Source organism: Chelon labrosus (assembly GCF_963514085.1).
Source record: "Chelon labrosus genome assembly, chromosome: 15".
Taxonomy (NCBI): Eukaryota; Metazoa; Chordata; class Actinopteri; order Mugiliformes; family Mugilidae; genus Chelon; species Chelon labrosus.
In genome coordinates, this window is record NC_140348.1 from 15,151,021 (window position 1) to 15,163,280 (window position 12,260).

The 12,260-nt window shown below is 43.3% G+C and overlaps 1 protein-coding gene across 5 annotated transcripts in view; it reads right to left on the reverse strand.

Moving 5' to 3' along the window:
- Nucleotides 1-6,976, reverse strand: part of marchf8 (membrane-associated ring finger (C3HC4) 8) — a 75,257-nt gene extending 68,281 nt beyond the window's left edge. Inside the window, exons 1-2 of one of the 5 annotated variants that reach the window (XM_084561560.1) lie at nucleotides 6,016-6,976; nucleotides 5,760-5,795 (exon numbers count right to left, since the gene is read on the reverse strand). The gene's annotated coding sequence lies outside the window, so the exon portion shown is untranslated. Of the gene's footprint in view, nucleotides 1-5,759 lie in introns of all 5 variants that reach the window. The other 4 variants (XM_084561559.1, XM_084561562.1, XM_084561561.1 and 1 more) reach the window with 4 other exon arrangements.
- Nucleotides 6,977-12,260: the final 5,284 nt, after the last annotated feature.

The following is a 12,260-nucleotide window of genomic DNA, read 5'->3' on the forward strand; positions in this document are numbered from 1 at the left end:
CACAACATACTAGGAATGACAGAAGAAATATATTGAATCATTTCATGTCATACCATACATACTGTATACTCTAGATGCAAAAACATGCTCAAGCTGCAGCAATCTGGGAACCCATCAGCTACCGTCTGATGCTTTAGCCTCTGGGGGCAACAGCCAGTGTTTGTTGTTGGGCTTGAGAGAGAACATCTTCCACTGAGCAAAACATTGCAGCGGCTTTCTTTAAGGTATTTGCTTAATGCACGTGACACGTTGGCTTGCCGAGAGGGTATTACAGCGCATTTACAAGGTACCGTTTACCTGCAGGCGAACAAAGACCTCTCAAATGTGCTTGGCCAATACCACTCTACGAGCCTACGATCCGACATTGGCCATAGCCTTCAGACTCTCGGAAAGACTGTGTACACATCCAAAGACATCCATATAAATAAAATAAACAGAGTTTATCTTCTTGATGCAGAACCCAGAACTTCATTTTCATCCCTGTTCCCACACTTTTGCAACACCTCTATTTTAAGATGCAGCCATCAACTCTGCTGATCGGCAAGTAATGAGTCAAGACTGCAGCCAGTTCGACAAACCACAGATACAGACGGGCGGCAAATTAATGGAAAAAGAGACCAAAAGAGAAACATGACACAACACAAATTAACTCGGAATGAATAGGAAATAAATATTTAGAAACTGGTAGGTGAAACTATATGAATCAACTGACAAATCGGGTGTGCTAGTAAATGACTCAGTTGCATCTCTGAGAAGTCTGAGCTGACACTAAAATGCTGTGCGACAATGTGGTAAACTTAGAGGATTTTAATGCAACTTATTCGATTAATAACAAATATTGAAATTAAATGATGAAATGTCATGTAGTGTTTGTCTAAATCATTACTTATAGTCAGGCAGAAATTCCATATCATAAGAATATGTATTAGAGTATGCATGTGTCTTCTAGAGAAAGTCCGACAGGGATGTCACCTCAGGTTGCCTGTGTCTGGGCCAAAAAAACTTGCACTTGAACACACCGCAAACACTACAGCCAACGGCAAGCTATGACAAACGTTCCTCCAAACAAAGTCTTCAGAGTCGTCCTGCTACTGTTCGACGGGAGCCTCGGAGGCTACGAAGAGCTACAAACTGTGGTAAAGAGCCGTCCTCTCCAAGTTCACGCCGATTAGTTGGTCTATAGTTTATTTTTTCTTAATGATGATGACCATGTGAAAATATCCACGTATTTGAATGCCGAGAGCAGCCACCTGCGCCCTTCATCTTCATTATTTTATTTTGCCATCATCACTTCACTTTCTCTGTTCGAGGCCCGCTTCGCTAAGCTGATCAGCAAATCAAACTCTCACCGTCTCGTTCCACCACCAGATTCAACCTGCTGAATCGGCTGAAAAGTTGCCGACAACAGACTACGGATACTGGCGCTCGCTATCTGGCACTGGCTTGATGTGTTGCAGCCTTAAAAGAGAATCATTGAGGCATTTCCTACCTTTTAGCAGATCCACTGAACTTTACGAACAAACTTAGTGATGAATTTCCATGAAACTGGTGCAACCAAATGAACACCTATGGGAGACTTGTTAGGCGGCAATCTACACCCCCACTACATGTGAAAGATTACACAAGTCATTGTATTTGCACAGATATGTGTTGTGTCCGTCTGCAGTAATCGCCTCGCTTCCCTCTTGTTGGTCTGTTGCCATCAGCAGACAGAAACCTCGGGAGAGTGCAAAAGCCCTAATGACATCATCAACAATAGCCCGCTACCTGCAGCAGTGCCATCCCGCGGCCCGTTCAGCTGAGCCAGCACTTTCTCCCCAGCTGATGTATTGCGGCTGTCCAGCTTTACGCCTCTTTCATCACGGACATTATAATTTCATTGCACCAGTGGAACTCGTACACAAGCTGCAGGTCTGAGGGAAGATGGCTACTTAAGGTCCAAAAACAGAATTATCAATACACTAACCTTTAGTTGTATTATTTCTGAGTTTTAACTACAGCCATGAGATGAGGTTTAACTGTCTGACATCATCCATAGGAAGTAATTAGATTGGATCAATACTCCTATTCCCTACAGGCAAAGACTGGCCATAGGGCGGGCCAGGACTGAGTTAGTGCACAGTAAAGAGCAACAGCAGACTATGATACCTGTATTATGTTATTACATTACAGCCCAGCCAGACGCTGGTAGAACAACACTAGCTGGGGACATATTCCTATGACTACCGTCCAGGATCAGATAACAAGAGCATTGTGGAACAGCTGCATGAAGTTTACACTTCACCGCAAACCTTGCGCCATATGGTGCCAGCGCTGTTATGTCCTTATACTTTTAATTAGCAAGAAGTAAAGAAGAGGGAAGTAATCACTGACAGAAGCATGACTTTCAGGCGTTATTGGAGTTCGGGAAAACCCACATCCTGAGCCCACATCCTGAATCCACATACTCCTGCAAAAGGGAAGAGGACACCTATTGTATGGAGACAGATTTCTGTTGGATCGGTCTCCTGTCTCTTTGCAGAAGGCAATCAATAATATCTATCATGTTAACAAACATATTACACAGCAGAACACAGGTACAGCGTCGGGAATGGGACGAGATTAGAAACAGAAATTAAAATGTAGAAGGACTTCAGGGTGTGGGCCTTAATTTACCGTCGTATGTGTGCCGTGTTGGGGGAATTGAAATAGGCGTTTGTTACTTTCGTCTGACATTTTACAGCCCAAACAATTAGTTGAGAATATAACTGACAGATTCATTTGATTATGCGATAGCTGCAGTTTCATTATAGAGCACAGGAAATGTCAGCAGAAATCTAAAAGGAGAAAATAAACTTCATTGGGCTCAAGTATTAAACATAAATAAAAATGTCTCTTTTCCACCTGCCTGCTGTCTGAACAAAGTTGCATGCATTAAAGAATAAACACCAGCTGCTGTAGAGTTACAAAAAAAATAAAGATTTTGCAAGTGAAAATGTTTTTGCCTCTTGTTAAACTGAATCTGACTGAAGCTGCTATGGCACAGGACAATAGAGGCTGTCAAACTCAGCCCCAGCTCCATATTGTAAAATACTGTGGGAGGCACACTTCACCATCGCAGCCAATTGTGTCAAACAATGACGGCAGTTAATTGGCAGAAAGCTACTATCGGAGCCTTTCAGATACTTTTGACTGTATTCTTTCCGCCCTCCAATTACTCTCCTCAGAACATATCTCCGAAGACAGAAAGTACGAGTTAATTTGCAAGAACATAATGGCACAGTCCATTAAGACTGCAGGCTCCTTCCCTCGCAGTTTTTTCTCCGCTTAACAGACACGAGTCTCAGTCGCCGTCTTCCTCCCGTTTGGAATCATAATTGTGGCTTTACTTTTTCCGTTTCTCCCTGAAGTCGGTTCTGTCAGGACGACTGATGGCTTCAGAGTCTGCTGACAGCTCTGGCTCTGTAACAGATGAGATTTCTCATAGCGGCCGAGTGCTTGTTGATGGCAATAAAATCCCTCATTGGCTGTGTTTACATGGACATTATTTCTTCATCCCGAACGAAAGATTCTAACTCAACATCTTACATGGCGGCTAAATAAGCTCCAATTCTCCAAAACATCAATCTGAATACAACTTGTGTGTTAAGTGGTGCTCTTTGCAGTGGAACATCAAATCTGCCACAAATAGAATTTTTTATTTTCCCCCATCTTGATGAAAACACTTTCATTAACAGACTGAGATGAACCCACATTTTTAGCTTCACTGCTCACAACAATTCTGGCTCAAACACTTGCTTTCAGACACTCCTATGAAGAACGCATTGTTTTGCTACCTCCATGTGACACTCGTCATGTCACTTGATGTTTACCACATGGGGCAAACATGCGCAGAAAGCTTCATTCCCACCAGTGAGAAGCCAATCTCAGAGCAACAGATCAAAAAGCTTGCACCATCCCCTTTCCACGCAGCTTACATTCCTTCTGATCAGGCCAAATGGGGACCGTCCGCTCTGATTGAGGTGGTTACATGAGGCATTTCTGTTATGCTTGGGCTTATTACTAGAATGTTTTTTTGATACGCAAACACTGACAGTGGCGGTGGAAAGGCCCGGGCCAGGGTGAGGAAAGTAAAGCGAGAGGAGCAGACTCTCTATTTGTATCATGTTGTACAATGATAGGATCTTAAGTGGAAAATAACATGTTGGCGCAAGTGCAGGCAACAAATTCGGTGTCAAAGCTTTTTACTGGGAGCAAGTAGTGATTTGATATGAATTCCAGCTAATTACAGTCTGCTATGAACAAAAAAATCCAACCGTGAGTATCTGATATCATTGCTGTAATTCCTGTGCACTCAACACAAAAAAATGGGCAACTTGATAGCAACTCAAGAATAAATCAGAGTTCTCTTTGTTGGCCTTATTCTATTGTAGATTAAAAGCTCTGTTTTAACTGGTTTCTTTTTCCCTCGCAACACAAAGATCCTTCTGCCTATCTCCAAAAAGGCTGACCAGTAAAAACAAAACTTAAACAGCGCCTGAGCGAAAAAGAAACCATTCCACATCTGGTGATCCCATGTGAGCAGGCAAGGATTATAAACAAAATAAGCACTCTGTTATCTGAAAGTTTGCGCCCAAACACTCAGGCAGATATCGACGGGACAATGGGCATTCTTATCGCGACAAGCCCCTCTGTATTTCTCAACACTAGCTACAGCATAACCAAAGGCTACGGTGATGTAACACGCAGACAGACGCAGCTGGTTCTTCCTCTCGCACCCAACAATAGCTGCACGCCACAATAAATCTCCATCGTGGTACAGGCGGCATCACAAGAAGCTCTTTTTGACAAGAAGCCAAAACACCTCGTCACCTCAGAATGATGATGAGGGAAAGAAAGCAAATACCACAAGAGGCACCCATGAGGAAGAAGAGAGAATAGATATCTTGAGGAGTGCTTTGTTGTGTCTTTAAAAAAAGCAAACTGCAAGCATGGACCATACAGCCTATGTGGCACACAGCATGACAGGAGGAAAACTGACCAATGAGAGGATGGTGTGTAATTAAACAATTAAACAAGGCACAAACCTCGCTACCTGCAAGGAAAAAAACTGTTTCTGCACTAAAGGGAAATGGTTTTGCCGTTGACAGCCAGCTGAGGAATTAAAATAGAGTGACAGTTCATATTGTTCTGCAGCTATGCAGGGCACACCTCCTGGCTTTATTATGGATCACAATAAGGCAACACCCGGCTGAGCAGTGCACCTCATCAGGTCCACGGTAAATGTAAAAAAAAAAAAAAAAACAACAGGAGGAAGGTGGATGTGCAAGGGCGTTGAGATGACATCTGGTGTGCATCATGCAAATGGAACATTAACAAGCCAATCAATACTGATTCTAGTAAAGTCACAGCTGGATATGTCACTGTAGTCCCTGAGGTAATGGAAATGCAAAAAAAAGCAAGCATCTGAGGCTGGAACATCCTAAACGTGTAGTGGTTTAATACTTAATGGTGTCGAAACAAATGCAATAAATGAATTTCTCCGTGATGTGGTGTCCCATCTCATTCCGCTGCAAACTGACGGAGCGTCGTGGAGGCTCCGGGAAAACTAACAAAGGCTTGCTCGGTCAGCATTAGTCTCTATTCTCTTGGGTCGCAAACACAATGTAGCCTTCTAAGAAATTAACACATTCATAAAAAATAAAGATAACTGAGCTGACACAGGCGCGTTTCTGATATTTTTTTTTTTTGCTTTTCGCATTAAAACTGGATTTTCATACCTTAATGACAACAGGCTACGGTGACCGGGGACCAGACTGTCAGGCAATTAAAAAAAAAAGAAAAAAGAAAAAAGAATCAATTGTCATCCCAACACGGTCCAGACGAGCGTCCAACTGTCCGACAGACCCTCCGGTTGGGTTCAATAAAGCGAGGGGCGCAGCGGAGACAGAGGCGCGTCAGTGTGGACGGACACATAGCTGCATTGGACCAAATGTTGATGCATTTTCCAAATGACACAAAAGGCAAAACACTCACCGCTACGTTCGGCACCGAATGGCGACGTCCTGTTTATTTTATTACCACCTCTGACCAGCTGTGAGTGGTGGTGCGTCACCGACTTCCGCGTTTTAAGATGGAGAGAGAGAAAGAGAGGGAGAGAGAGAGAGAGAGAGAGAGAGAGAGAGAGAAATGCAAGAAAAATAATCAATTTAAAGGACAGGCGGCGCACGCGGGCGCACCGAGGGCTGAGATGAAGAAGAAGGTGATGATGAAGATGGTGATAGGCTCAATGAGGAGGAGGGATGTGAGCCTACCATAAGATACTGGTGATGGGGGGAGAAAATGTAATATTTAAAGCTGCACTTGTAGCCTGGGAGTAGAAGGCTACTTGTGAGTTTTAAGGGAGATGTTCACAGTGAAAAACCCACAGAGAATTATTCAACTTTTATCCTTCTCTTCAGCTCTATTAAAGTTTAAAGGGATACTTCAGTTTCTGTCAAGTGGGGTAGCTACCTACAGTAGATGGTGGTCAGAAAGCACACACCTTAAGTTTGGAGATTACCCCATAAAAACCTACTTAAAAAAATAATGAACTATCCCTTTAATGTTTTGCCTCAGTATCAAGCAGCAAAATAAATCAATAAAAAAACTTTTTTTGCACATTAGCCTCTCTGCTAAATGGTGGATAGACTGACAACAACTGCCTGGTGGTGGACATGGACCAAACCAAACTACCGGTAATAAGGACAGTGACGTTGCTCGGGTCTGCACCAAAAGGTTGCACTTGACCACACCACTCCTGTAGAAGTAGTCTGTATTCGTCAGTCAAAAGGAGATGCTAGGAAGCTAGCTAGGAAGAGCTATGAACCGCAGCAGAGAGCTGAAGACCTGGCTTCCTTTTTCATTTCAGATGATTGTGCCGTTGCAAAACTATTACCCTATGTGACATATCGGAAAAGCCTTCTGTGTACTCTCTGGACTTCCACATTTTTCGTCACATCTGCTTCTCTTATTTCATTCAAGTTTCCCAGCAAACTATCACATGGCCAATCGGGAACCTTGGTGTGTCACGGCCTTAAATGAGGCTACTTAAATGAACTAAAATGTAAGACACACATTTCTTGTCTGCTTGTATAAAATGGTCAAACACTCAACCTATGGGTGTTTATTTATGATAGCGGCCTTGCTGGTAAGCATTAAGGTACAGCTCATTGACGTAGTTTAGCACAAAGCTACTTTACAAAGCCAAAGTTACAATACCTACCAACAGACAAATAGTTCCCTAATCAACAAGGTACACAAAAATTAACTATAAACCTAACAATTCTCCATTTTATTTGGGTATATATGTAGGACATGTCTGATCAGTTGGCAATTAACTGACACTCCATGAAGTTATCCTCTGCCTGATCAAGAAATAATCCCCTGTAAACACTGAACTGTCATTTTCTACACTCTGGTTTTTGGACAGATTGAACAAGTACCATGGTACATGTTAATTAGAGAGCCTTAGCTGTGCTAATATTAATATTTAGTTTTTTTAGACAGAGCTACATTAACTATTTCCTTCTGTTTTCAGCTACACTATGCTAAGCTAAGCAGCTGCTGGTGGTATAGCCTGGTGGTATTTGCACGGACAGAAAGGTCTAAAAGTGGCGTCAATCATCCTATCTGACTGTCCAACAGAAAGATAATGAGCATATTTGGTGAAATGTAGAAATTAGATCATATTGATTTGTTATCAGCCAATAGAAAACTATTTCTCAGACTGATATACTCTTTAACAGTAGTCTATATTTCAGATTATGAATTACACAGTGTATTGTGCCTCTGTCCTAAGTCAAGTAAATCACAACATGTCCTGTAACGCCACCGAGATAGGCCCCCACTCACTGCACAGCCTGTCGAGAGAGACTCACTTATTAAAGAAGGGAATGTATCCTCTGTTGACTCAAAGCCTTGGCTCTGTCTCTGTGAAACTGTCATTGTGTTTGGGCTTATTACTGATGCACAGTACGCCACTCGGCCCTTGGGGCGGGGACAACGGAGCCTCTGTGCTCCGTCTGGACAAAGTGGGCACCTCAGAAGTGAGCCTGCCAAATTGTCATGCATGTGCCTCAGCGTCAGACAGACACAAGCTGTCTATCTGCGCGATAAATGTGCTGAGAGGCAGGCGACTGAAGCGCAGCTGTCATAATGATACTGAAGCAGTCTTTTACAACATTTACATGACCTTAAACACTCAAATCATTGCTTTCATACAACTTGGGGGAAATGAGTCATTTGGTTTGACTAAAGCTCGGCCCTATCTGTGAAGTCAACAAACATCTAGAATTTCATCTGAAAGAGATTAGTGCAGGGCGTGTGTGTTTAACTGGGAGGACTGCATGGCGTAAGAGTTGGAGGTTCATATGACAGCTCCCGTGAATTGAAAGACAGACAGAGATAGACTTCATAAGAAAACAGAAAATGAAAGAAACACGCAGAAGAAGATCATGGTGGATAGTGAAAAGCAAAGGCACAGTATACAGGTAGAAGGAGTTGATCCCAGGAGGTCAGTGGGAGCTGAGGCAGGTAGAAATGGAAAGACATTTCTGTGCTTTCAAAGTGTGGAGATTTTCTTTGTGTCTTTCCTGCTTTCTTAAACCTGTCAGACTGGTAGTGCTTGATTCTCTTGTGTTTTGATTCTAGCTGTCTTGTGAAGATGTGACTCAGCAAGCTGGTGCTTATTTATTGCGCAGTCACGTTCAGTCGCAATACGCTCTTATTGTTTGGTTACATTTTGAGTAAATACAAAACTGTCAATACTTGATGATTACTGGTTGTATACTGTTTAAGTCAATATATTTGAAATTCTTGTATACTTACAGATCAGGCATAACATTAAAACCACTGACAGGTGAAGTGAATAACATGACCAACTTGTGACAATTCAGTGTTCTGCTGGGAAAGAACAATTTGGACCTGGCATTCATGTGGATGTTACTTAGACATGTAGCACCCACCTAGACCAGACCAGGCACCCCCACCCAATAGCAATGACACTACTTGATGGCAGCAGCTGTCATCAGCAGGATGCAGCCTGACACAGGCACACACACAAAAACGGTTTAGAAACAACTCAAACAAACATGAAAAACATCACAAGGTGATGACCTGGCCTCCAAATTCACTAGATACCAAACTGATCAAGTATCTGTGGGATAATCCACAGAGGCCCCTCCCGTCAACTCATAGGACCTAAAGGCCACTACTAACTTCATCCTGTTACCAGAAACCACAGGACACCCTCAGAAGGCCCATGTCCATTCCCCTGATGAGTCACAGCTGTTTTGGAGACACAAGGGAGACCTACACAACATTAGGCAGGTTGTCATAATGTTACGCCTGATTGGTGTATGTTTGGTTTCAACTTGTGACCACAGTTCCTCATTACCCCTGTGCAAGTAAAGTTCACAACAAGGCATTGTAAATTACAGTCAGTGTAGGGGAACAGAAAACATAGCTGAATAATTATGGATTATCTAGACAAAAATAGAAATTTCCAGGAGTGTGTTCACTTGGACCGCTCTAATGGCATACTATCACATGGCCAATCAGTAACCTTGCATTTTCAAGCAATGCTTTCAAGGCATATAAGAATTTTTCCACCCTCACCGAGCAAGATTTCTCCTTCGAAAAGGCACGCTTAGAAAAAGAGAGAAAAAAAAGCACCATTGTTTTCCAGTCTGTACAAAATATAGACTCACAGCTCTTGGCAGAGCTGCAAAAGGAAAACTGTGTAATCCAGTCAAAAATAGGCAGTCGGCTGGCGTGCTTGTGCGGTACACTGCATAGGAACAGCTGAAGGAAACTGAATGAAATATCCAGAAAATAAAACTGTCCATACCCCAGTTTATAGGAATGAACAAATACACAGTTGAAAAACTACTGCACTACTGTAAAAGTACTCATGATGCACTTTTATAGGGTTGGAGGGAACCCATAGACACAGATATAAAACCAGAATGGCCAAACCTGTTGCAGCAGAAGCGATGCCTCATAAATGCGCACATCTTTCAAGCTCAGAGCAGGCTTTGTTAAAAAGTGAATACTCCCCTGAGACCGAGCCAAGGTGCCTGTGTTAACCTGAGTAAGAGATTTACATCTGTAAACTTCATTTTGAGTGCTTGCAGATAAGCAGTGCTCCCCGGGGGTCGACCCAAACTGGCTGAGAGAAGTGTTCTTGCTCGGGTGGAAAAGAAAAGTCACTATTTCGGGTCAGTTGACAGTGATAAGTCCTCACATCTGCATCAGCGATTAGCACACTTTTAGTACACATCGATCAGACATAGCATTATGGCCACTGACAGGTGAAGGGAATAGCACTGAATGGGCAAGTGGAAGGATTTCTGTGACTTTGAAAATTGGAAGTGGCTGAATGCAGTCTTCAGTGGTCCAAGGCATCAGTAAACCAGCAATATGGTCACGGGCGGCCAACGCACACTGATGCATGTGTGGTATACACAGACTGGTTCAAGCCAACAAACGAGCTACTGTAGCTCAAATTGCTGAAAAGGTTCATGCTAGTTTTGTTAGAAAGGAGCCAGAAAACACAGTACATCAGTTTGTTTTTTGGTTGTGTAGCCACAGACCAGTCAGGGCGCCCACGTTGACCCTTTTTTATGATAGGCCCATGAGCATCGCAACTGTACCATGGAGCAATGGAAGAAGGCGGTCTGGTCTGGTGAATCACGTTTTCTTGGGGCTGGCCAGGTGAATTGCTTATCTGCGGACCACATGGCACCGGGATGAACTATAGCAAGGAGGTACGCCGGTGGAGGTAGCTTTGGGAGGAGTAGCTTTGGGCAATGATATCTTGAGCCCTGCCATTCATGCGGATGGTATTCCCTGATGGCAGTGGCTTCTTTCAGCAGGATGTGCCCTGCCACAACAACAAGGGGACACAACAAGTTCAAGGTGCTGACTTAACCTTCAAATTCCCCAGAGTTCAAACAAATCGAGCGTCTGTGGGATGTACCGGACAAACACGTCCGATCCATGGAGGCCCCACCTCGCAACTTGCTTGGGTTAAAGGATCAGCTGCTAACACCTTGGTGCCAGATACCAAGATGTTGCTGCTAACATCTTGGTGCTAGATACCACAGCACACCTTCAGAGCTCCAGTGGAGTCCAAGCCTCGATGGGTCAAGGTTGTTTTGGTGGCAAAAAGGGGGAGAAACAGAACACTGTGCAGGTTGTTATAATGTTGTGGCTGATCGGTGGAACCCTCAGTTGATAAAAGAATCCATTACTTTAGTGGTGATTAGAAGATGTTCACACCGACAAATGTTGCTGTTGAGCAATCTGTTATGTTGACCATATTCACCAATCTAATCAGAATTAAGCACAAAGTACAAGTGCTTTCCAGGTAACTGAACTTAAAGGCAGTGATGTATGTGGTGGCACATGGAACTGACAGTTTATGGTGGCCATGGCAACTGCTCGACTCCACTACCGACTACTCCCAGTGGCTGGTACACCAACTTTAACACTGAATTTTAATACATTGCTTTCACCATTGTTGGTAAGCTGCTCGTCCCTTCTGCTGCACTGATGAGTCTGAAATCAACAAAACTAAATTTCAGCCGGGGACGCTACAAACTCCCGAGACCTCCACGTTGGGGTGAATACATCTACCGAGAGGGAATAAGCAGTGTTTCAGCAGTATATGCTGCAAAGCCCAATTACAGTGGATCAAAGCCAGACAACATGAAGGCGGAAAGTGAGGATAAAAACACAGAGACGTGACTCAGGTCAGGGTCTGTCTGTTGCACAGGAACGGCATCCAAAGTGAAAGGGAATAATAAGCAGCACCCCCACCCCACACACACACGCTTTTCAAACATTTCCATTATGACTCTGTGACAAGAAAGGAAAGACAACACATCCATGTGTTCTCATATTCACTGATTGATACATTATGTGCACTCCACTTTCAGGGATTAATTTCTATCTCACATGTGTGCATGTAAACAAAATAAAGCTTTGAAGTGCTCTCTCTGACGCCATTATTGGATTTAAAGCTGCAGAAGGCCCTTTTAGCAGTTCACCCATGTTGAGCTTTCAGAACCAGACCCTAAACAAGCAACTATATTTAAAAATGAACCTTTTGCTGCAATATCCAGCGTTTACGCCGTCCATGACTACACATTCTTGGGTAAATGACCATTTCCCTCCCTTGCTGGTGTTTTGAGTCAGAGCTGTGACACCATAAACATACTCCGGGAAGAAAATAATAG